We start from the raw sequence: 24,023 nt of genomic DNA on the forward strand, positions 1-24,023 counted from the left end.
AGGTTCTGAGGGTATTTATATTTTCCCAGCTCCTATCCGCAAGAATTACCTGGTCTGTGTCTCTGAATAATGTTACTCAGTACAAACCTTTGAAACCATTAACTTATTACACTTTACACAATATACAATTTATATATATATTGCTCATCAAGATTTGGAATATTTCTAATATACTTTAATTAACAACAGCACAAATATGTTATACTCGATATTTGAAACTAGGTTATTATATTTTCATATTTCAACAAAACAAGGTACATAGATTTACTGTTGTTACTGTAGATTTACTCTATTATCCTTCATTACATTAATCGCTATTCTCCCTTATCAACAATGTAATTACCTTACCTCGGTCTCTTACAATTTATGACATTGTTCCTAAGAGATACATCATTAACACCCTCTGTAATACATCATGATAATATAACTCTGTTCTTATATATTTGCAATTAGTTAAAACTTTATACCCAATTTAGCATTTATTATTTAGCTCTTTAACCTTAAGGAGCATACTTCTGCCTATTAACCATGTTCAGGAGAGTGGTATAAATCTTATACCTAATTCTATAACACTATTTATATAATTACAGTCAGAACTTATTCTTTCCAACCGTCTATTGACATTACCTGGATACACTCTTTATCGATCTATATGCCGTTATTTCATTGCCTCCCTGATTACTTATATTGATTAATTCTTCCCAAAAAAAAAATCTTATCTCAAACTCCCCCCCCCCCCTTTCATTTTATTTCATTTTTTTGTTGGGTCGTATACATTCTAATAGCGGCTAACACCACTATCTATAGTCCAGACATTTATATCTGCCCTTCATAAACTACCATAAAGTCATTTATATAACACTTTGTTTAAATGGGTTCACAATTTTTATAATCATAGTCCCTCTTATTTTAGCATAACAATAATTACTAGTCTCGCACTTCAGTTCAATAATGCCTCTTTCCTTGAACTAGAGTTGCTCCTTCTCGCTCCCCCTTTATGTTCCTCACAATGCTGGATCAGTAACTATTGTATCTCTAGACAGTATCTCTTATATTGTATCTCTAGACTTCTGTCATTCGATCACCGATGAGCCTGTCGATCCTGGACGAAAATACTCATTCCCATCCGTTCTTCTTACCGCAGCAGGAAGTCGAATTGGACTCGAATTCGTAGACAGATCCTTCTTTCCTTCCTTTCATTCACTGGGCGCGAAGTGACCCGATAGTTTCATTCCCTTTCATTATTTCTCCTTGCTCCTCTTGTTCTACTTCATCACAGGGTTGCCATTATTTTTCTCTCTGTTCCTCCTATCATTTTTTTCCCACCACCGTGAATTTTTTTTTTTTTTTTTTTAAATTTTATTATTATTATTATTTTTTCTTTCACCACGGGGATTTTTTTTCTTCTTTTCCCTCTCTGGAGTGGCCCCCCCCAGAGAAATCTGGCCCACCTTCACGTGGTGGGCCATTCCCAATGGTGGACAAATACCCACAATCATCTGTCCAGGTGATTGATGCTTCTGGGTAGCCGAGTGGCCAGAACATAACAGAACACACACATAATACACACAAACCTATACTACTCAAATTTCTGGCCCTCTTATAGTGGTACTGTCCTTCACAGAAATACGAGGCAGAGATGAACTCACGTTCTAGGATTACAAAAACACATGTCCACATGTTCTTTCTATCACTTACTGCTACTGTACTTTCCAGATCTCCTCCCTACACCTCCTTCCAAAAAAAAAAACTTTTACTCCTTCTGTCCTTTTTCCTCACTCCTCTGTCCAGACCTTTTTTTTAAACCCTATGCTAATTTCTCTGCTCATCTATTGACTCGTCACTCATCACTTGATCTCTTCCACCTTTAAAGGAATTACGTCGAATTCCTTTCTCTTAACTTTTATTTGCCGCCTATTCCTCTTTCTAAAATAACGCATTCTTTACTGCTATTTTCTTATTGCTTTCAAAATTTCTTGCTTTTCAACTCTCCCAGAGGATCGCTTACTGCCGCCATCTTCCCGAATTAGTCACCGGCCTTTGCTTATTTGGCGTGATCGCTAAGCCCTTCCTGTTGCTTGGTTTACGGCGAGGCTCCTTACTTGCCCTGGTTTCTGGCGTCCCTTTGTTAGTCTAAGTAATCCTTTCGATTCCCAACTCTTCTTTTTCTCTTCGCGTTCTTCAGTGCGACTGTGACATGGGTTTTTTTTTTTTTTTTTTTTCCCTCTCTTTTCTTTTGGCGTTCTTAAGGATTGCTGTCACACTTTTTTTTTTTTTTTGTTGTTTTGCGTTCTACAGTGATATCACTTTTTTTTCACCACGGGAAAATTAATTTTTTTTTCTCTTTCCTCTGGAGGATTCCCTAGAGGAATCTGGCTACATTAGGTAGGTCAGAGTCTCGTATTGAGACAATACGTGTTTTGCTTGGACTGGCCCACCTTTCCGTGGTGTGAACGGGTACCTAGAATCATCTGTCCAGGTGACTGATGCTTCTGGGTAGCCAAGAGGCCAGAACATAACACAACACACACATAATACACATAAACCTCCGTCACACACACATATCTGGCCCATTTGTAGTGATACTGTTCCTCACAGAGATACGAGGCGGAGTTGAATTAACGTTCTAGGAACCACCCCTTACAAAAACACATGTCCACATGTAACCCTTTCAATTGGAGATGGCGGAAACCCCTGGTGCCATCAGACAACAAACACACTAACTAACCCTTTCAGTTTCCATTATCGATGACTGTGCTCTTAATCGTCCCTTTGTCAAAACTTCATGCTATTCTAAACACTCTCACTTAAAATTTTACTAACATTTTCGTTAATGCTAAATCTATACTTCCTTAATTACACATTCTCTCGCCGAGATTCAAATACACTTACCCATGTAAGATTACATCTTACAACGCGTTATCTTGTTGATTGATGCCAGAGTTGTTCGGATACACTGTCATCATGAAAGGTGTCCCTTGTCGGCGACGATTGAAAGGTAGGCGTTCCTGTCGAGCCGTTGATTAATAGTGATCATAGGACCCAGGACATGCCACAAAAAGTCCCCAGACCGTAACACCACTGCCTCCACCGTGCCAAACACCAACAGTGAGTCTAGGTGCCATAGCCTCAGGTTGCTTTCTCATAGTGCATATACGCCCATCGGCATGATAAAGTTGGAAACGGAATTCATCAGACCAGGCCACAAATTTCCGCATGTCAGTGGTCCAGTGTAAATGCTGACATGCCCATGCAAGGCGAAGTTTCTTGTACCTCGCAGTGAGCATGGGTACCCTTGACAGCTGTCGATTGTCATAGCCTATGTGAGCGTATAGTTCTTGTCCAGAAACTCTGACCCTGGCATTACCGGATTGTAACAATTAGGCTCCAAAGAGGTGAAATCATTCAAACCACTACAACACCAGACGTGTCTCCAACACGCAAAGGCGCCTCCGTAGCCAGGTGGGAAGGAGCAGCAGTGCGTAGCACACGCTTCTTGATTAGACCGGGGTTCGAGCCTGTCACCACCAAATACGGAGGATGCGGAAAGGTCATTCAGGGAATGACCACCGCATATCCCGGAGCAATATGGCCTTAGTTGCTAATGCTCTTAAAAACCAAATAACATAACATCCAACACGCAAGTGGGAGACATTGTCGATAACCTCCTGAATACGCTTTTCCCCACAGATAGCTAGCCCCTGATAGAAGAACAGACAGACAAACCTGTGCAGAAGATTCTACCATTCTGATGTGATAGAACCCCCATTCACATTAGAATTTAAATTTGCCATTAACAGGACCAAGGAAAACCTCATTGAGGTTGAAGTAATTAAAAAAACTAGCAACAGCATACTCGAATCATATCCTTCAGCTGTTTAACAACAGGCTAACCTCCGAATTATCCTTAAGATCCGAGAAAAGCCTCCAGATCAGCCTTGGTCTTACAGATCTATTGCACTATTGCCATTACTTGTCAGAATACTAGAAAGGTTAATTCTCTTGCGATTGAATAATACTACACCACAGCAAATATGCATTCAGACAAACAGTTCGGCTTTAAACAGGACCACTCAACATTAGGTGCTATGTACTATGTGACCAGTAAAGGAAACAGACTACATGAAAAATATTTGCTAACTATTTCAGTGGATTTTGAAGGTGCCTTTTGGTGGCCCAGTATTCTTAGAAGGTTGCACCAGGCAAATATGCTTCTCAACTTATATCACATTATTGAGGATTACTTAAAAAATAGACTTGTCACAGTGCGTACCAATTCCATCTAATCACAGGCACTGTGACAAAAGAATGTCCCCCAAGGCTAAGTAGCAGACGAACTTTTTAACACAAGCTTAGATTCCATAGATAAAGTTGCATTTGCAGATGATCTTATTCAACTTATACTAGTAAACACTAGGCGCCTCCGTAGCCAGGTGGGAAGGAGCAGCAGTGCGTAGCACACGCTTCTTGATTAGACCGGGGTTCGAGCCCGTCACCACCAAATACGGAGGATGCGGAAAGGTCAGGGAATGACCACCGCATATTCCCGGATCAATATGGCCTTAGTTGCTAATGCTCCTAAAAACCAAATAACAAACAAACTAGTAAACACTAGCGCAGTTATGGAAGAGAGAGCCAATCTTACTTTGCAATCACTACTGCAATGGACCAGTGTTCACAAACTCACAATCTCTGCAGCAAAGCTAAGTGTATTTTGATCACTGGGCCCCTTCATATCAGTAGACACGCAAGTGATCAGATTATCTGGCACTTAACCTCAAAAAAAAAAAAAAAATTGCTGATCTATATTCAGAGTCCTGTAATGACTGATTGTGTATTGCGTAAGTGAGCGAGTACATGAGAACGTCCAGTTATCTGTTGCACTCTGTCTGTTCCCCCTCCCAAAGTTTAAATACTCCCCTGCAGGTTAAGGTGTGTCATTGCATGTGTGTAAACTGTGCGATGGAGAATTGAGTGGTTGTAACTTGTGGGGATGGGAAATGTGTGCGCCGTCTGTATTTAGAGTGCTGTGAACATGTCAGTGTGCGGGTTAGGTTGAGTGAAAAGGGCAAATGTAAGACTTGATGCTGTGCTTTGTCTTCCTTCCTTGATGCACTCCTGAATATAGGTGCAAGAAAAAGAAACCTTTAAAACGTCCTCCGTACTCCTATAATGATAGGTGTGTGATTGAAGTGTGTTGTTGTCCTGCTGATAAGTATCCTCTCAAACATGACTGCAATTGGGGGATGCACCCAGTCTGATATTTCTGCCATCGCCTGTGCTGACCCTCGTGAGTGGCAAGATGCTAACACTGGCTTCAGCTGATCTGACCAGTGTGGGATTTTTCAACGTTACACAATAGCCCGATAGTGACCACCCCATATTGGGCGTTTTGACCCTATGACTTTAATTTCCCCAAACACCCAGGGCATTGCCGCTTCTCCACCTCCCATCTCAACACTTCACCTGGTAGGCTCTACCATCCTAAAACACTTTTACTGTTCTTAAGTCTCCTCCCAGTGAAGGAAGGGTTGCTAGAACTGCCACCACCGCGCTCTTTTTCAAAAAACTTCAGATTTTTTATTTTATTTGGGAGAGCTTCCTGGCCTGCCTCCTCGTGAGAGTGAAAGGCAGCGATTTTTTGGTTTTCCACGGCTATGAGGCCAGATGAACAACAGACAAACATGACGCAGCCCACAGGCCTGACGTACCGAGTGGTCAGGGGCGAGAGTGCATAGCACGCGTTCCTTGAGTGGACCGGGGTTCAAGCCCGTGACTACTAAATACGATAAATATTTGTATTGCCGATTTATTGTAAACTCTACTGACTTGGTTGTCGTGCCGGAGTATAAACAGAAAATTTATTTATTTATTATTTGGCCTTCACAGCATTTGTATTGCGTCACAATAGTACACAACGCAGATTGGGGGAAACCCCCAGTTTCACTTGACTTGTAAAACTAAACACTAAGTCCAGGTGGATCCTACTGCTGTTCCTACGTTTTATTGGTTGTGCCACAGTGCTGCATCGCTGCTGTGTTACTAGACGAGACATACGGTGCTCCACGGGCGTCAGCAACACGTGGATGTACCACTTGTGACCTTTGGCTGACTGTTCCACCGTTGTGCCAGTCATGGTAAGATCGTGACACCATAGAACTGGAGCACTTAACCACATTGGCTGTTGTCGAGATACTGGCACCCCAAAATCATTTTACGTTGAAAGTCAGAAAGATCTCGATGCCGAGCCATTCCTCCTCGCAGGCTCTCAAAATCGGGTTACCGTGAGTGCCAACTGCAATCTTATATCAGCTATTCTAGACTGAGCCTTCACGAGCATCACGGACCAGTAAAATTATACTCAAGATGTTGCTAATACAATGCCAACTGTGTACGCTAACCCGCGCTCGACAGCGGGTGGTTGACTATTGGCGAACTAAGTTCGCTCGAGTTTGCGTTAGACGGCCCATCGCGGACATTCAATTACATCATTGCAAACATGGCGGCGTCAGCAAAACATACGGGGTGATCTTCAAATGCGTTAAGAGAGCAACTCACCTTTATTCGACAGTCTGTTATTTACACATCGAGACTATAGCAAATATATTAAAATATATAAAATGTTTAATATGTATGAACACGATGGGCTTTTAATATTTTTTAAGTATCCGCAGCGGTGGACCTTAAGTCACTTCCTTTCATTTATCAAAAATCAGTGTTGCAACTACTAGTAGAATATTGCAGTGTAGCCATAAACCATATTGAAATAAATAAGTGTTGAAAACCTTCGTGGTGAAATTTCCTATAAAAATAATTGCAACTAAAAATAACCGTGGTAACCCCCCCCAGAAAATACTTTGCTACCCCCCTTGGGGATCGCGACCCACAGTTTGGGAACTCCGGCTACAGGAATGTTTACAGTATTATTATTCAAAGAGCTTAATAGTTCCTGTTTTTTTGAACTTCGACCTCGGAATTACTGGTACAGTCATAACAACGGCATTCTTAAAAACGACTTAACTAAATTGAACTTTTCATTCTCAGAACAGAAAAAGGAAATAAATTCGTTTTCCCCACCTGTCATTTAAAATTGATTTTTTTTTTTTTTTTTTAAGTATGCAATCGCGCAAAGTACTATATTGCATCCAGCATTTCTAAGTATTATCTTCATAAAGCAGGAACTTTTAATGCGGCGTTACTGCTCCGTGCTTAGTAATAAAAGAAACATCGCATTATTTCCCAATGCGTGACTATTTCTTTACTTGGTGTTTTGATATTTTATCACAAGGAAGTAGACCAAGTTCGCTGGCCAGCGTCACCATTGGGTTGATTAACCATTCGCATAATCTTTATCAGAAAACTTAACATCTGGTTAGCCGGATATCTGTGTCTAGGTGTATATAAGTAGAAATATTTTGTACTACATACATTCGGATAAAGACGGAGAGGTTTTCGGTTCTCATAATAAGATTTTCTAGGTGAGTATTGTTCTGACAGTTACTTTTCATTCTTTCTCTGTCATTGCGATACGCTTTTCGTTTTTAATATTTTCACGCTTGGTCAGCTATGCATTAGTGAGACTCAAAAAAAAAAAAAAAACAACATTCCATTTTAACATTTTATTGTATTATTGCTATTAATATTTACTATGTTAAAATGTCATTTCTGAACAATACACAAGTCCATCGTTGCAAAGAATAGAAATCTGGGAGTTGCTTTTAAGCTGGAGGAATGGGGTGGAGTTAAAATGTAGTCAGACATGAAGTTTTCCGTGTGTAAACACGTGGCTAAGAAGCACATGGTACATGTCTATGATATATAGGATTTTTGGTAAGTAGAAGTCATTGTCCCTTTAGATAAGACGATGTTGAGATCGCATTTAGCATAGTGTGTTCAGAACTGAAGGCCACATTTGAAGAAGGCTTCTAGAAGGGGTTCAAAGAAATAAGATAAATTGGTGAGGGATGCTAATACTGTATATGCCTATATGAAGAACGGCTGAGATGCGCACTGCAAAGTTTGGCATTTAGGGGGAGTGATCGCAGTAGAGGTATAAAATGAATGAGGGAGGTATATTTTCATTGGTAGAACAGAGACGCGTCACTGACTCAGCAGAGTGTTGTTTCTCCACAAAGACTACTGATATGAGTGGAACTAAGATAGTGGAGAACGAAAATACCTGGCGTGAGGAATTGTATCAGACATGAAGTTCTCTTAGCAGTGCAGATAGGCTGCTAGGTTAACTCATGGAGGTTCTGTCAATTATATTCACGAATTTGCTAGTAGGGATGAGTAGGTTGAGGATTATCCCTTTGTATAAGGCAACGGTTGAGTTGCATCTGAGTATTGATTGTGGGTTTGTTGGAATGGTGCAAAGAAGAGTAACAAGATTAGCCAGGAGCACAAAAGGGCACTCTCTCACCAAGAATGACTAATGCAAATTTTAGCGTCTGATAACTAAGCAAGAAGGAGACCTAATTGAAATGATTATTTTTTTTATTTTTCTTTGCTGTTGCTGTGTAAGCTGGTTTCCTTGTATCACTGTCTACTACTTATACGAAAAGTCAATATACGCAATGTATGTGGATTGCGTATTTATTATAGTCTGTGTTTCTTCTTTGCTAAATCGTAAAATTTGGGACCAGGTCCGGCTCTAATTATTCAGGGAATGTTTTCCGAACTTTTCCCCAGACCTTTGCCATCAGCGCAACGTTTTCCAAGAACTATCTTTGCCTCCGTATTGAAAAGGCCTTATTAAACATTTTTACCCCTTTAACGGAAAGAACTTTACTTCAGTCTGCGACAGAAATCAAACCCAGACTCGAATTACAAGTGACATAACTACCCAATCTCTCACTGTAGAAATTTAGTTAAAAAAAAAAAAAAAATAAGGTAAATCAATACATATTTAATGTAAATCCATGAACTTCTCGCTGTGTATTCTGTCTGTGATGGGTAATATTGATATGTTTTCTTTTTTGCTGGATAGAAATTAAGTACCTAAAACACCTGCAGATCAGTGAGTCGGAGCCATTGCTCTAGATTTGTGGTTCACAAAGCGTACACCAAAAGGTCAGGAATATGGTGCAGTATCACAAACTCTTTAAGTGGATCGTGGTTCAAGCTCTCGTGACTGCTACATACGACTGTATTCATGATTTTTTAAAAAAAAAAAACTACTCTGACCTGGTAGTCGTGTTGGAATATAGACAAGATAATAAATATTTTATTTCTTTATGTTTGCAAAAGAAAAAAAGGTGGGGGGAAAAGAAGCGCTATCAGAGTTGCAAATACAGGCTGGCCTCGATTAACGCGATTAATTCGTCCCGCGAGCGCAAAACGGAAACGCGTTAATCGAATATTATAATCAATAGGAAAAATTATAATTGGTCCTTGACCTTCTGGAATGTCCATAAAGAATTTTAAAAATACCTTTTTAACAGTATACAATGTAAAAGATAATGAAAATAATTATGGAATTAAATGTTTATTGCATAAAGCACGGTTCCCAAACTGTGCGTCGCGGAATATTTTAAAATTTCGAGGGAAACACAGCGATACTCGACATCTGTCGGACACCGCGCGAACTACTAGCTCGAGATAGTTCACAGTTTCAACATTAAGTTGTTTGAACCTAACTATTAAATGGAACTGTTGGGTATTTCTTTTGGTCTAGGTGCGCCTTGAAAAAATTATTGAGACACTAAGGGCGCCGTGAACCGAGAAAGTTTGGGAACCTCTGACATAAAACACACAATGAAAAAATAACTGTTGCGAAAATATTTGAACAGTGTTGACTTTCTCTTTTCATCAATCAATTTCCGATAGCCGACAACAATCTTCTCTGAGCCCTGGCGAAATAAATATCGCAGAGAACCTAACCACCTTTTGTTTGAGGTTCTCTGCGATACGAAAGATTTCATCTAGTTCTTTTACCGTTATCTCCTTCGCGGTAACATTTTCATCTGGCTCATTTAAAATTTTGAATTTTTATGCAAGTGACTTTATTAGCAGGAAACAAACAAGCAACATGTCTTCTTCCGATGGTTGATGGAACACACCGAGGCGGGCAGTAGGCAAACGTTGGTTTATTGCCCGTCCGACTCACGGTAAGCTTAACGCGCGATTCAAATCTTTTTCAACTATCGCATAAAAAAAAAAAAAAGATCGCGTTAACTGGAAATTTGCATCGTGTAAAGTGGTATAATTTTTTCAATTAGCGTTAACTGAAAATCGCGTTATGTGAGGCCTGGCTGTAAATGATTAACGGAAAGTTGTGTTCATTAAATTGGGGACAAAATTCTTTGGGAACAGAAATAACAATAGTTTTTCATTTCGCATTAAATTGTTTCCCCCCCCCCTCTCCTTAATCACCAACATGTACTATACGTTAGTCACCTACATGTATTAATATTTCATTTTTTTTATTACTTTACGTTAACTTCACTGTCTAACTTACAAAAAGTTTTTGTAAGATACACAGTATGTGGAGTTTTGCTCTTTGTATTACTTGTTTGGAGAAAATTTAGGTGTGTGCGTGCTTAGGCGTCAGTAAATCGCATGTAATTTTCGGTCAGTTTGATTGTTTTTTGGAGAAAAACTGTAGACCAGTGGTGGCCAACCTTTTACATACCATGCGCCAATTTTTTTCACATACGAGTTCAGATGCGCCATACAACTCAATCACCTCTTCTACCTTCTTACGTTCATGGTTGGGGTTGGAAAATAGGGATAGGGGTAGGATCTGCTTCGCTTATGGGAGGAAAAAGAATAACTCAAACACGCAACTAAATTAAATAATGTACGTCAGTTCAAAAGACACATGTTTATTGGAGCACCAATCTACAATAGTGAGAGATGATCTCTTGGACGAGAGGGCGACCGCTGTCGAGAAACCCACTGATGGTGCTACAGCTGCCGGAGAGTCTCGTTTGGTGAAGATAACACTGTACCACAGTTGTTGGATGTGATGAGAGAGAGAGCTCTGAGCGAGATGGAGCACCGAGAGCGAGATCAGGTTGGAACTTGGAGTCGTCTGTTCTCTCCGCTCGCTAGGAGTCCAGGCATATCCTTAATAACCTTTTTAATAAAAGTATGTTTATGAACATAACATTTTTAAATGATTTAATTATTGTATGTAAAGCAATTTCCATTACAGCACATAAACATTACTTACCATTAATGAGACTTTTGAGCCTGTTTAGATTTCGCCAGTCTTTCAATGTTTGGTGTTAAATTTGTTACTGAGAGCAGCAGAGAATTCTTCAAATTTGAATCAGTCATTCGCGACCTCGTTTTGCTTTTGATGAATTTCATGGATGAAAATGCTTGTTCATATCTGTATGTTGTTCCGAAACGACATATATAATTTTTTTGCAAATTTTCTTAGTTCTGGGAAATGTTCACAGGGTAATGAACGCCAGAAATTAATCGTGTCAGAAGCATTTTGATCTAAAAAAACCTCATCAAATTTCATTTTTAATAATGAATTTGTTTTTAAATCAATAAGTTTCATTTGTATATTACTAGGCATCTCAATTATGTTTTGTTCACTAAGTAAAAATGGGTTTATAAATGCGAGCATGTAGTTTTCTTCTTTAGCTAAATCATGAAAACGACTTTCAAATGACACTTGCAATAACTTGATTTTTTCAAGATATTTGGTCCAATTGCTATCATCCACAGCACATTCATTCTGCTCTTTCAAGTGTTGAAATTGACTTAAATCCTGATTTTCTAACTGAGAGATGAACAGTTTTAATATCATTTTAAATGAATTGATGCTATTTACTAAGCTAGGAAATAATTTATTCGTGCCTTGTAGTTTCGAATTTAAATCATTGAGATGACTAGTAACATCAACTAAAAATGCCAAATCAAATAGCCAGTTGTTATCTAATAATAAGGTTCTTTCATCAGGTAGTTCATTTTCCTGTTCTAAAAAAATTATAAACAGCATTTTTATATTTCCAAAATCTACTCAGAACCTGTACTCCAGAAAGCCAGCGCACCTCACAATGAAGGACAAGTTCACCATATTCCAAATCTGACAACTCACAATATTCTCTGAATTCTCGTCTGTTTAATGCTCTTGCTCTAATTTTTTTCACCGGTAACATAACATGCTGTATGTTAAAAGTTTTTTTTACACAGTGCCTCTTGGTGTATAATGCAGTGATATTTTAGTACAGGACGATTTAAAAAATTTTCAAGCAAAGTTGTAGTGCCATTGGCTTTACCTATCATTGACGTTGCTTCGTCAGTACACACACTGATGAGTTTACTATAATCTAATTTTAGATTTTCTAGGCATGATTTTACTTCTTGAAATATGTCTGATCCTCTTGTTTTACCATGCAATGACTCCAGACTGGTAACTTCTTCAAAGACATTAAAATTATCATCAATTCCTCTTATAAAAATGCTTAACTGGGCTACACCACATATGTCCGTTGATTCATCCAAAGCTAGAGAAAAGAAAGTACAAGAATGGACAAGATCTTCCAGTTGCTGAGATACATCCTGAGAGAGTTCCTCGATACGTCTCGTAACTGTCTGCCTTGATATAGCAATTTCGTCTGCTTTCCTTTCAATACTTTTATTACCAAGATGGCGTGCAAATATTTGGAGAAAAGCTTAACAATTTCTTCTCCGTCAGAAAAAGGTTTCTTTTTTTTCCGCCAATACTAAAGCAATTTCATAGGACGTTTCTCTCATCGCCAAGTCTTCACAACTTACTTTAGCAAATATATTTTGTCTTCTGATTTCTTCTTTTTCTTAGTCACATTTTCTTTTCGTAGCTCAGACCCAAGAACGAGCTTCATTTTTCCTTCTATGTTAGTCTGATGCTGTGATTTATAGTGTCTATTATTATGTGAAAGAGTACTTTCACAAACAATGCAAAACGGTTTTCCTGATGAACTTGCTCTAAATACCAACTATTCATTAAATTCACTTTCTGCTTTTCTTTTGCACTGTGATGGATAGAAGGAATAAAAAAAAAAAAAAAAAGAACAAAACTTTAGAAGTCAAAATGTTGAAAAAGAACAAAACAGATCACAAGTATGTACGTCGTATCACACAGAATATCAATTGTAAACTGTCGAAAAATTTCGACGAACTGATGAGCAGGCAGGACCGGGGGGGGGGGGACTCCCCCCTACTATTTCTTGAGTTGGCAAAATGCGATTGATGGAAATTTCTTGTAGATGAAAATACCTCAAATTTATTTCATTGTTTCCTTTTAACTTGAAAGACTTCCGACAAAGGATCTATTTGTATATTCTCAGTCTCCTGAAAAAGTCACGTATTGCATTTATTTTCCCACTTGTGCATAGAGTCAGGCGCCGGAGACAACGGCCGTACAAAAGAATGGACGACTAGGTGCGCAATATATTTTCATAGCCATAGATCACTTACGGTCAAAAATCAGAAATGCATTTTTTCGGAGACTATTTAATTTATTTCTTTTGCTAAATTGAGGGAATTGACACATTTATGTGCGTGTAAGTGAAGGTGGTGAGCGTCTTAAGCCATATGCGGAAGGACCTGAAATGAAAGGAAACAGAACCAAAGAATCGGCAATATGGGCTTTTTGGTTACTTGAGAAATTTTATGATGAAAAGCGCCACGTTTGGCGCATGCGCCATAAGTTGGCCGCCCCTGATGTAGAACGATTAATTCAGCTATTAACGACACTGCAGAAAGAAAGAAAGAAAAAAAAAAAAAAGCCGTAAAAATTACTCGCGAAATTAACGACATTCTAACTCAGGCGTTTTGGGTTCGAATTTACCGTTGGAATTCTTAAAAGCCTCCTTCAGCCAGTTTTAATTAGAATCGAAGTCGGAGGGAATATTTCTTTTGGCTGCACAACATGCAAATCGACCTTTGAACAATAAATATCATGTCTGATTTGAAGTGTATCTAGGATTTTACTGGCTTAGGGTATAAAAAAAAATCCTCGCGTTGTTGACGAGATTAATGGTCACTGTTCTGCATTAGCAGAGGCATATGATGCAAGAAAGCAAGCTCATGCAGCTTCAGCCAAAAAAATCCCTCCATTCGTTCCAAATGCCTGTCCAGCTCAGCCTTAAATTTATTTAGGCTATCACCTTTCACAACAAAAGATGGAAGTCTGTTCCACCAATGAACCACTGTCTGGCTAAAGGTAAACTTCTGCACATCCATTCTACAACTGTCTTTCCTCAATTTGAATCTATGCCCTCTCAGGTTCTTAATCTGAGCAAGAGGAAGAATCCCATCAGCATTCAGCTTACTCAACCCATTCAAGGCCTTATACACCTCAATCAGATAACCTTGCCGATGCTGCAATTTGCAGAACTTAATAGCCCTTCTTGGTAAGGCACCCCTTTCTTTCCCTCACCAATCTTGTTGCTCTTCTTTGTACTCATTCTAGCAACTCTACATCCTTCCTGAAATGAGGCTTCCAGACCTGTACACAGTACTCTAGGTGTGGCCTGCCATTGCCTTGTACAATGGGATAATCACCTCCCTGTCCCCACTAGCAAAATTCCTAGCATGACAAGACTCCATGACCTGCCCTGGCAGCCCATCTGCACTGCTCAGCAAACTTCATATTTGACTGCACAATTACCCCATGTCTTTTTCACTTTCCACTTCCTTGAGTGTAGTACCACACAGCTGGTACGTTTCTCTTGGGTTATCGCTATCCATATGCAGTACAGTAAACCCCCGCTATTCGCGGTCGCTGATTTAATATAAAATGAAACCTAAAAAAGTGAATTTTAAAGTGCCGTAAACATTTTCTGCCATAAAAAAACATGGGCGTGGCTAAAATTATCTTTCCCAGTCAAAACAGCGCTCAGTAGGTGGGAAGAGAGGGTTGACAAAATCGCCAGTGTGGATGTTTCTCTCTAATCCTTGTTCAGTATGTGTTATGCGCTTGTCATGGAAGGTTTCATCGTTTGCTTTTAATTTATATGCTTATAAATTGAATAAATTTATCAATTTATAAATTAATATGCTTACAAAAGTGATAAATCTGTTTTGCAGTATAAAACAGACTTTTTCGAGTGTGTTAAGAAAGTGACTTTATTGTGGACAAGTTTTTTCTAACCCGTACAAAAATATGGTTACGAATAACAAGGGAAATGTGAAAAGATCAAAGAAGGTGATGACATTAGCGAATAAAATTGAGTTATTAGACAAAATTTCTAATTGTGAAAGTGTCTCCTCAGTGGCAAAACATTATAAAATCAAAGAGTCAACGGTATGATAATCAAGAAATTGGAAGAAAAAATCTGCTGTAGTGTCCGTGAAAATGCGCTAATTGCTTCAAAAATTTTCTCTGTAACTCGTGATGTTAAATTAGAAAAAATGGAAAAAGTTTTAAATCTGTGGATAGAAGACTGAACTCAAAATAAAATTCCGTTAAGTTCACCCATCATTCATGAAAAGGCAAAACTCCTTTATCAACACTTTAGCGAAACAGTTGATAGCACTTACGGGATGTTTCTTAGTTAGCAAAGGCGCTGGTTTGCAAGATTTGTTTGAAATTTCTAATAAATATTATATTTAATATTAAATTGTTTCTTATTTTCATTTCGATGCCATATGCTTGCATTTCGCTGTGTACTGTCTATGTACATATAATAAATACATAGACAAAATTTTAGACTAGTTTTTCTTATATATTTCATACTTTGGAACGGAACCCCTTTATTACTATGGGAGCCATAACTCAGTATTCGTGGCATTTCTCAGGAACGCAACCCTCACGAATAGCAGTGGTTTACTGTACTTTGCATTTGTCAATGTTAAACTTCAGTTGCCACTTCTCAGCCCACTTGCCCAACTTATCTAGATCCAGTTGGAGTAGCATACTGTCGTTAAAAACCCTGCCAACCTTTGTATCATCTGCAGACTTGGACATTAATGCTGCTATACCTTAATCAATATCATTGATGAATACACAAAACAACAATGGGAACTCTACTAATAACATTTGTCCACGAAGAGCAGTGTCCATTGATTACCACTCTGTTATCTCCAACTCAACCATCCCTTTATCCATTGTAGCAACTTACCCTTAATGCCATACCTCTCCAATCTGTACAGCAGTCTTCCATCTGCAACAGTATCAAAAGCTTTCCTGAAATCCAAGTATTAAACTAACAGGTCTTTAGTTACCTGTGTCACTTTTTGAATCTTTGTGAATTGGTGATACATTTGCACACCTCCAGTCTATGGGGACCTCCCCTGAGTCCAAGGAAGCTCTCATAATTATGGCTAAAGGGGTTGCTTACTTGCTTTGCTGCCTCATTTAATATAACCAGATAGCTCCCGTCCACCCCAGGTGCCTTGCTTCTGTTTAACTTCAACAATTTCTCCTTCACTTTTCTCTCAGTTATTACAAAATCACTTAGCTCCCTTTTAGAGTTTGATAAACTTCTGGCATTCCCCTCATTGACTAATATTATTGAGTAGAGACAATCAATTAAATCAGTGTGGTCACTTCCTAAATAATATAATTGGTCAGTTAAAAAGGAGCTATTAGCTCCTCAGTCTCACTAATGTTCCATTTTTATTGTTAGTAAAGATAACAATCACAGTGTCGATACATTATATTTTAGGAACATATTTTAGAACGTTGTTAGACTATGAAAAGTGAGAGCTTGGTTCTACCAGGGTTGTGTCAGAGCAAGTTCGGAATCACGAAAACCCTGCGATTTGTAGAGGATTTTGGTTGAAAAGCTGCTAGTGTCATAATAGCCATTATTCATTTAAAATTTCGAATGTTAAGAGTGCCTGTATGTATTTTGAATAACAAATAAAAATGTTTACAAATTAATAATAATACAGGCAACCCCCCGTATAACATGGTACTTCTACAACACGGTTTCCCTCTAACATGATTGATAAATTGCGGCAATCCTCGCACAACACGGTACTTATATAACAGGTTAGAGAATTTTGGTAAACTTCGCATAACAGTGTAGTTTTGAGTTTTTGTGTGGGGAAAACCCCTGCTATTATGTTAGATGTTTTCAGCATTTTCACTCTTTTTGAATCCACACTGTTGACTTGTTAGTCAAAAAAAAAAATATTGAGAAATCCCTGTATTTATTTTGTTGGGAAACCCCCGTTTTACATTCTGTGCTTTTGAACTTGTGCTTGTTGAACACGTGGAAAGTTTTATTACAATTGGATAGCACACAAGGCCATCCAAAAGATTTAAGTCATCCAAACGTTGAAGTTATGTTCCTACCACCACAGTTGTACTAGGTTAATACAACTTCTTTCATTCAGCCATTAGGTGAAGGCATCATATCCACCTTTTAAACTTATTAGATCAGAAAATTGTTACAATGGATTTTGGAAAAATTGATTCAGAATCTATTGAAGTAATGGAAACATTTCTCAATTGTGGACTGTATCATAGCTTTATCGTTTAAAGAAGTAAAACCGTCAATGTTAAATGCACGTAGAAAAATTGATGGCCAGAGTCAGTTCATTCAGGAAATATGGTCGGTGCGATAGTAGAACTTGCTACGTCTTGATGATATGACTACTGAAGCCCTCGTTAGTAGCACAGTTGATAGAATCACCCTCCTTCCCACACTGAGTGGAAAAGACCTGAGTTCCAATCCCGTTGATGATAGGAGGAATTTTTATGGATCTTTTTCACAACATGGCTGTTAGTCTAGCTCAGGCGAGAGGTTTTTTTCTCCTGCAAACGTGCATCCAGCAAAGCAGAAAATCGATCTCAGGACACAATTTATAATAGACAATATACACATAGTAACTTGGCCTTAGTTGCCTATGCTCCGAAAAAAAAAAAAAAAAAAAAAAAAAGATATGATTACTAAAGACGTTCAAGAATTACTGGTAGAAAAAGAGGCTGGCAAAGTGGAGTTGGTGGAAATAGCATCAGAGGTAAAACCAAATCAATTCAGAGGATGGTAGCTCAGATGAAAATTCTAAATTTCCAAATTTTACACTAAAAAAAAAGTTAGCCGAGCAATTAGAATCTTATTTTTTGAATGCAGATTCTTGAATGAAAGGAGCCCAAATTTCGAAAGGGAGCTTCAAAAATTCTTAGTTCCATACAATGAAATTCACAAAGGTTTATCAAGCAAAAGCAAACAAACCCAGATTACTGATTTTTTTAAAGAGATCAGAAGATACACACAATCCAAATGGTGTAATTTTGTTGGCTTTTGGAACGCAACCCCCCTTTTTTACTTTTTCTTAGTCTCATATAACACGGTTTCGCACATGACATTTTACAGGAACCTAACTACTGCATTATATGAAGGTTACCTGTACCCTAACACAAAAAAGTTAGGTATTTGGGGGCTTCTGGACTTGAGTGGGGCAAGGGCCCAAGCCCTATGAGCCATGTCTGGATCCACCTCTGGTCAGTCTTGTACAGAATTTAAAAACTGTATGAGACCACTATACTCGTCCTTACGAAAAAAAATGCCCCTTCCCTTTGTCCTTGACAATAGTTATGTTTTTAAGTAAATTCCCTCTCAGCACAGTGATCACTGCCACCCAGAGGGTCTTTTACCTACAAATTCATAACACACAAAGGATTGCAAGCAGTCATGCAATATGTCTACAAAAGCAGTGCTGGATCAAGGTATTTCTGCACAGGAGGCAGAAAGATTTTTTAGCACCCTTTACTAAGGATTTATATATTTTTGCCTCATTGTTCTTCTGTTTTTGGTGCCCCAGACAAGAGCCCTGCTAGCCCATACCTTAATCTGGCAACTGTTCAAGGGTTGTTAGTGTGTGAGTGACCAATGCATAAGTTCCAGTCATCATTTGGAAAATTAAAATCACCCTTTTTAAAACATTCTGATTTACTGACCCACTCTATTTCTCTGTACAGTATAGCTGTTTGTTATCATCAGCTATCATCTTAGTTATAAGGCTTATAACACACTCCTACTCTCATTTTTGTTTTCCCGGTGTCATGTCTCTCTGTTAGTAATCCTGGGTATAACCTCCATGTACAAGTACATGGTGGGTGACCACCCAGGTGTGAGCCAACGTAAGCAGGGGTCAAGGTGTGGCACCTGCACCACATGGAGCAATGCCGCCCCTCTATGCTACCAGGCAATACTAGGTGGTAGATGATTCTCATCAACCAGTGCAATACCACCACTTTGCTTATTGGAGGCTTGAAGTGGTGGAACCCATGTTTAGTCTCTAGCGCTAAGTTCCGGTCAACCCTTCCCTATCTCTTCCATCAATGCACTATGGTTGATGACTTTTGAGGTTATGGTGAACATCGTGGCAAGATCCAATATTCCTTACATTTCGAGGGTACAGCTCCAAAATTGTGTTCGCAGGCCAGCTGCTAGTTAGTACATAGGACCAAACCTATTGGTAACGCTCTAGGAAGCTTCCGGATCAGTTAGTGTATACTCTTGCTACCTCTACTTTGCCAGATAGTGACTGGAGGGAGTCCAAGTACTGTGCATGCGGGGGAGCATCGTCGAGGCCACGTTATGTCAAGGATATGGGTATATTCTTACCATGTGTACACCATATCCAAAAATTTCATTACTTCATACAGCACATCCCCATTTTTTCTTACTATTGAATACACCATCAATTATTGTCAAACTAATAGAGTAAGCTTCACTGCAAAAAGATCTATCTATACTTCCTAGTTCATTTCACAAATATACGTAGTCTCAGTTCTAATCTCAACGATTTCCATTTCCACTTGCAGTCTGCCAAACAATATGTACTTTTTCTGACAGCATCTCGGTTATCGGTTGATTCAATCACTGCTCATCTCAGTTGCCTGAATTATTCGCTGTATGATTCCTTCACCTCAAAGGTGGTAATTGTGCATACGACTGTTCCGATATTCCCTGTTAGAGACTTGGTAATTTGGAATCTTCTCTGGCTTAAAATCTCTTTACTCATTTTGTCAAATTCATCTGTCTCTACCGTTCTCCCAACTTCACTAATCACTTGGAGCTCTTTGACTTCCTCTCTTTGCAACTTGAATTTCTCCAGTCCATCTTTCCTAACAGTGAGGTAATTTTCCTTGAATTTAATGTTCACAACTCTAGCTGTCTTCTGTTTTCTAGTCACACCGACCCAGCTGGTCGAGATGCTGAGGCTTTGCATTTACTAATGACCTCGCACAGATTGTTCATTTACCTACTAGAATACCGGACAATCCTAACCATACAGCAAAAACTAGTCCCGGGGGCTCACGTCTGGTGAGTATGGGCTTGGCATACCCAGGGTCCTGAGCTGAATATCATCATTCTTCCCTTTCTTGGTGATTCCTTTCTACTTCTCTCTCTCTCTCTCAGGGTAATAGGGAAATTTTTTTTTTTTTTTTGGCTTGTGCAGCATAAGCCTCAGGTTTCCTTGCACCAAATGGCTAATAACAATAATAATAAAAAAATAATAATAGCATGCTTGATCTTTTTCTCACAAACAACCCTTCCAAGTACACGGTCGAAGTGAGAGGTCCTTTAGGCACTTCAGATCACAACTCCATGATTGTTTCTTCTCCAATGGAGCCTTTATCTCATGACTATTCCCAACCTCATGTTGTTTGGGATGACCTGCGCGATTTCTTTTCTTCTTTTACTTGGTTGGATTACTGTTTCAAAACTTCTGATGTCAACGTCTGCTCAGATCGCGTCAGCAAAATTATTCTTGCAGGAATGGAATCCTTTATCCCACATTCCACTTTAAAATCTTGTCCTTCATCTAAACCTTGGTTTTCCAATAAATGTGCTAAGGCTGTTCAAGAGAAGAATGTTGCATATCGTAATTGGTTTGTTTCTAATTCTTCAGTTTCATTTTCTGCCTACACCAAAGCTTGCAACAATTGTAAAGTAGCTATTAATCAGTCCAAACTAGAGTTCGAACAGGCCAAGAGTAGAAAACCTGCTTCTTGCCCTAATGGTAGCTAAGCATTCTGGTCTCTTGCCAAAGCTACTGGCTGCAACTTTTACCCATCTCCGCTCCCACCTCTGTCCAAACCAGATGATTCTGTTGTCACTTCAGCCAAGGAGAAAGCTGACCTGCTAGCATCCCATTTTTCTTCCAACTCATGTATTAATGATCTTGGTAAAACACCTCCCACCATTCCCAACACATTCGATTCAATGCCTCCTGTGGTCTTCTGTCAAAAGGATGTCATAAGGATTTTGACGAATCTTGATGCTACGAAAGCTCCAGGTCCCAATGGTATTTCTCCACTTGTTCTCAAAACCTGTGCTCCTGAACTTACTCCTATTCTTTGCCGCCTTTTTTCACTTTCTTATTCCAAAGGCATTTTTCCTTCTACTTGGAAATTTGCTCATATCCAGCCAGTTCCAAAAAAAGGATGACAAATTGCTCCCATCCCATTATCATCCTATTGCAATTACTTCTACTCTTTCTAAAGTAATGGAGAAATCAATTAACCACCAACTTTTAAACTACCTAGCAACCTTCCGTGTGATCAATGGTCGCCAGTATGGATTCCGTCAGTGTCGATCCACTGGTGATATTCTGGCTTGTGTTACCCATTTATGGACTAATTGAATGGAAAGGTTTGGTGAAATACAAGTAGTTGCTCTTGACATCTCAAAGGCTTTCGATCATGTTTGCCATAAAGGTCTTCTAAACAAGCTTCCATCTTATGGTTTGCCAACTGTTTTTAGTAATTGGTTATCCGGTTTTCTCTCTGATCGCTCACTGAGGGTGATGGTAGATGACTGTCTGTCTTCTAACTTCTCCACTAATGCCGGTGTCCCCCAAGGTTCAGTTCTTCCCCCACTATTTTCCTCTTGTATATTAATGACCTTCTTCCATTGACTGGAAATCCTATCCACAGTTTTGCTGATGATAGCTCATTGCATTCCACTTTCCATTTTGAGAAACCTTGTCCTGCTCAATCAGCTTCAACTTCTCGAAAATCTGCTACTAATTCCTTAAATGCCGATCTTCAGGTAATTCTCCAGTGGGGCAAAGACAACTTAGTTGATTTTAACACTTCTAAAACTCAGTCTTGTCTTATATCTCGCAAAAAGGATTCTTCTGCTGCTATGCTTATCTTTGGTGACACTCCAATTTTTCTAGCCAAAATGATATATCTCTTTTGGGGATTACCCTGACTTCTAATCTCTCTTGGCACAACCACATTATAAATATTGCTTCCTTTGCATTTAAAAAACTTGCTTTTCTCCTGCTGCATGCCTTTTCTACAGATACTTCCATGGGCACTGTTCTTCTGAATTGGCTTCTATAATTCCCGTTCTCTCTCTCTCTCTCTGTCAAAACAGTCCAAACATGTGCAGCCACCAGCCAACATCCATTTACTGTCCAACTTCAAACTCGCAGAACCAACTTTTCATCTTCCTCGTTTATTCATTCAACTGCCGTTTTCTGGAACAAACTTCCTTCATACATATTTCCTGAAAATTGCAGTCTACAGAAGTTCAAGTCCAATGTCAACAAATATCTTCTTTCATCTTCTCAACCTCCAACCCAAGCACGGTACTAAGTACTATAGGTTGTAATACCTCTCGTGTTTGGGGTTTACATAAAAAAGTCGCACCAAACTGACTTGCCATTGCACTGGCCACCCATGTTGACTGGATGCAGTGCCTCAGGTTTAATATGCTTCTTAACTAAGAACATAATCCCTCTCCTCTCTTCCCTTTCTGTACTCCTCATATTCAGATTCTGAATTCATTATATCTGAGTGATACCATGTCTCTGACAATCCTCACAATGTCTGTATTTGTGACTTGACCAGTACTTCAAATCCATTAAATTTCTTTACTGTGCTCATAGCATTAGTGTATATGCAAGTATACGTGCATCTGTTTCTACTCTTAGTAACCCTAACACAACCCACTTATTTGCTTGTTTTGTGAAGACCTCCAGCAGGTCTTGAAATCACAAGTGCCAGACTTTCCAGGCTGCTGCATAGTCCAATAAAAGCAATGTGGGAATCACTTTCACCTCTGCTTGTGGCTACTGTTAATCTAGTATTCTGTTTATCTGCCTTCCCAAATTAGCACTTTTCTGACCCACCTAACACTGCCTCAATAACATCAGCAAATATTCTTACACATCCTGTATTTAAATAAATAAAAGAAATTTTCTGTTTATACTCCGGCACGACAACCAAGTCAGTAGAGTTTACAATAAATCATCAATACAAATATTTATCGTATTTAGTAGTCCCGGGCTTGAACCCCAGTCCACTCAAGGAACGTGTGCTATGCACTCTCGCTCCTGACCACTGGGCTACGTCAGGCCTTTTTTAAATTATATCCTATTCCTATAAAACAGCCGCTCCTGGGAAAAATACTACCCCACGAGCCTTTCAGTCCTTCCAGGGCCAAATTTGATTGACAAGGCTCTCATTATGTACTCCCTTTAATCATGGCCTGGGCAGAATTGGAGACACTTTCAATTTGTTCTAACTCGCAACTTTTTTTCAACATTGCTCTATACTTGTACATTAAGTCCTCAGATCTAATCTTAATAACATTAAAACCATTGTGTACAATATTCTGCCTGTTGTTCTCTTAAAAGATAATATTGCTCTACATCATCTTCAGCACACAATGTCCTTTTACACAATGTCTCTTGTTTCCCTTATAATTTAATCACCAACTATATTGTATCAGTTAGCTTATAAGTCAAGAGTTGAACTTTCAAATATGACACTTAAAATTGTCATTTTACTTATATGCAGGGCCTAAAATCTGAACCTAAAATCTATAGCAAGTGCAAGATATTACACATTTAAAAAAAAACTGCATATATAAAGTTATAAATAGATTATATTAAACAGCAAAATTTGATATACAATACACTTATCACACCAATACAATCTACCAAAAACACACAAAATATCCAATGGAGTGGCCACATATTTGTAAAACTTTTATCACCATTCATAATCCAATCATTCCATTCTGAACACACATCTTTGAATGGTTTATTGAGGCAAACATTTAACAGCTGCACAACTGATGTTAATCCACTTGGTATAAAAG

General features: G+C 38.8%; 1 protein-coding gene across 1 annotated transcript in view; it reads left to right on the top strand.

Annotated features, from left to right (window-relative positions):
* The first annotated feature begins 7,357 nt into the window (after positions 1 to 7,357).
* Positions 7,358 to 24,023, top strand: part of LOC150083391 (uncharacterized) — a 33,054-nt gene continuing 16,388 nt past the window's right edge. The window contains exon 1 of the mRNA XM_090378492.1: positions 7,358 to 7,478. The gene's annotated coding sequence lies outside the window, so the exon portion shown is untranslated. The remainder of the gene's footprint in view (positions 7,479 to 24,023) is intronic.

This window comes from Mastigoproctus giganteus, chromosome 7, assembly GCF_048544385.1.
Source record: "Mastigoproctus giganteus isolate SK-2022 chromosome 7, ASM4854438v1, whole genome shotgun sequence".
Classification (NCBI taxonomy): domain Eukaryota; kingdom Metazoa; phylum Arthropoda; class Arachnida; order Uropygi; family Thelyphonidae; genus Mastigoproctus; species Mastigoproctus giganteus.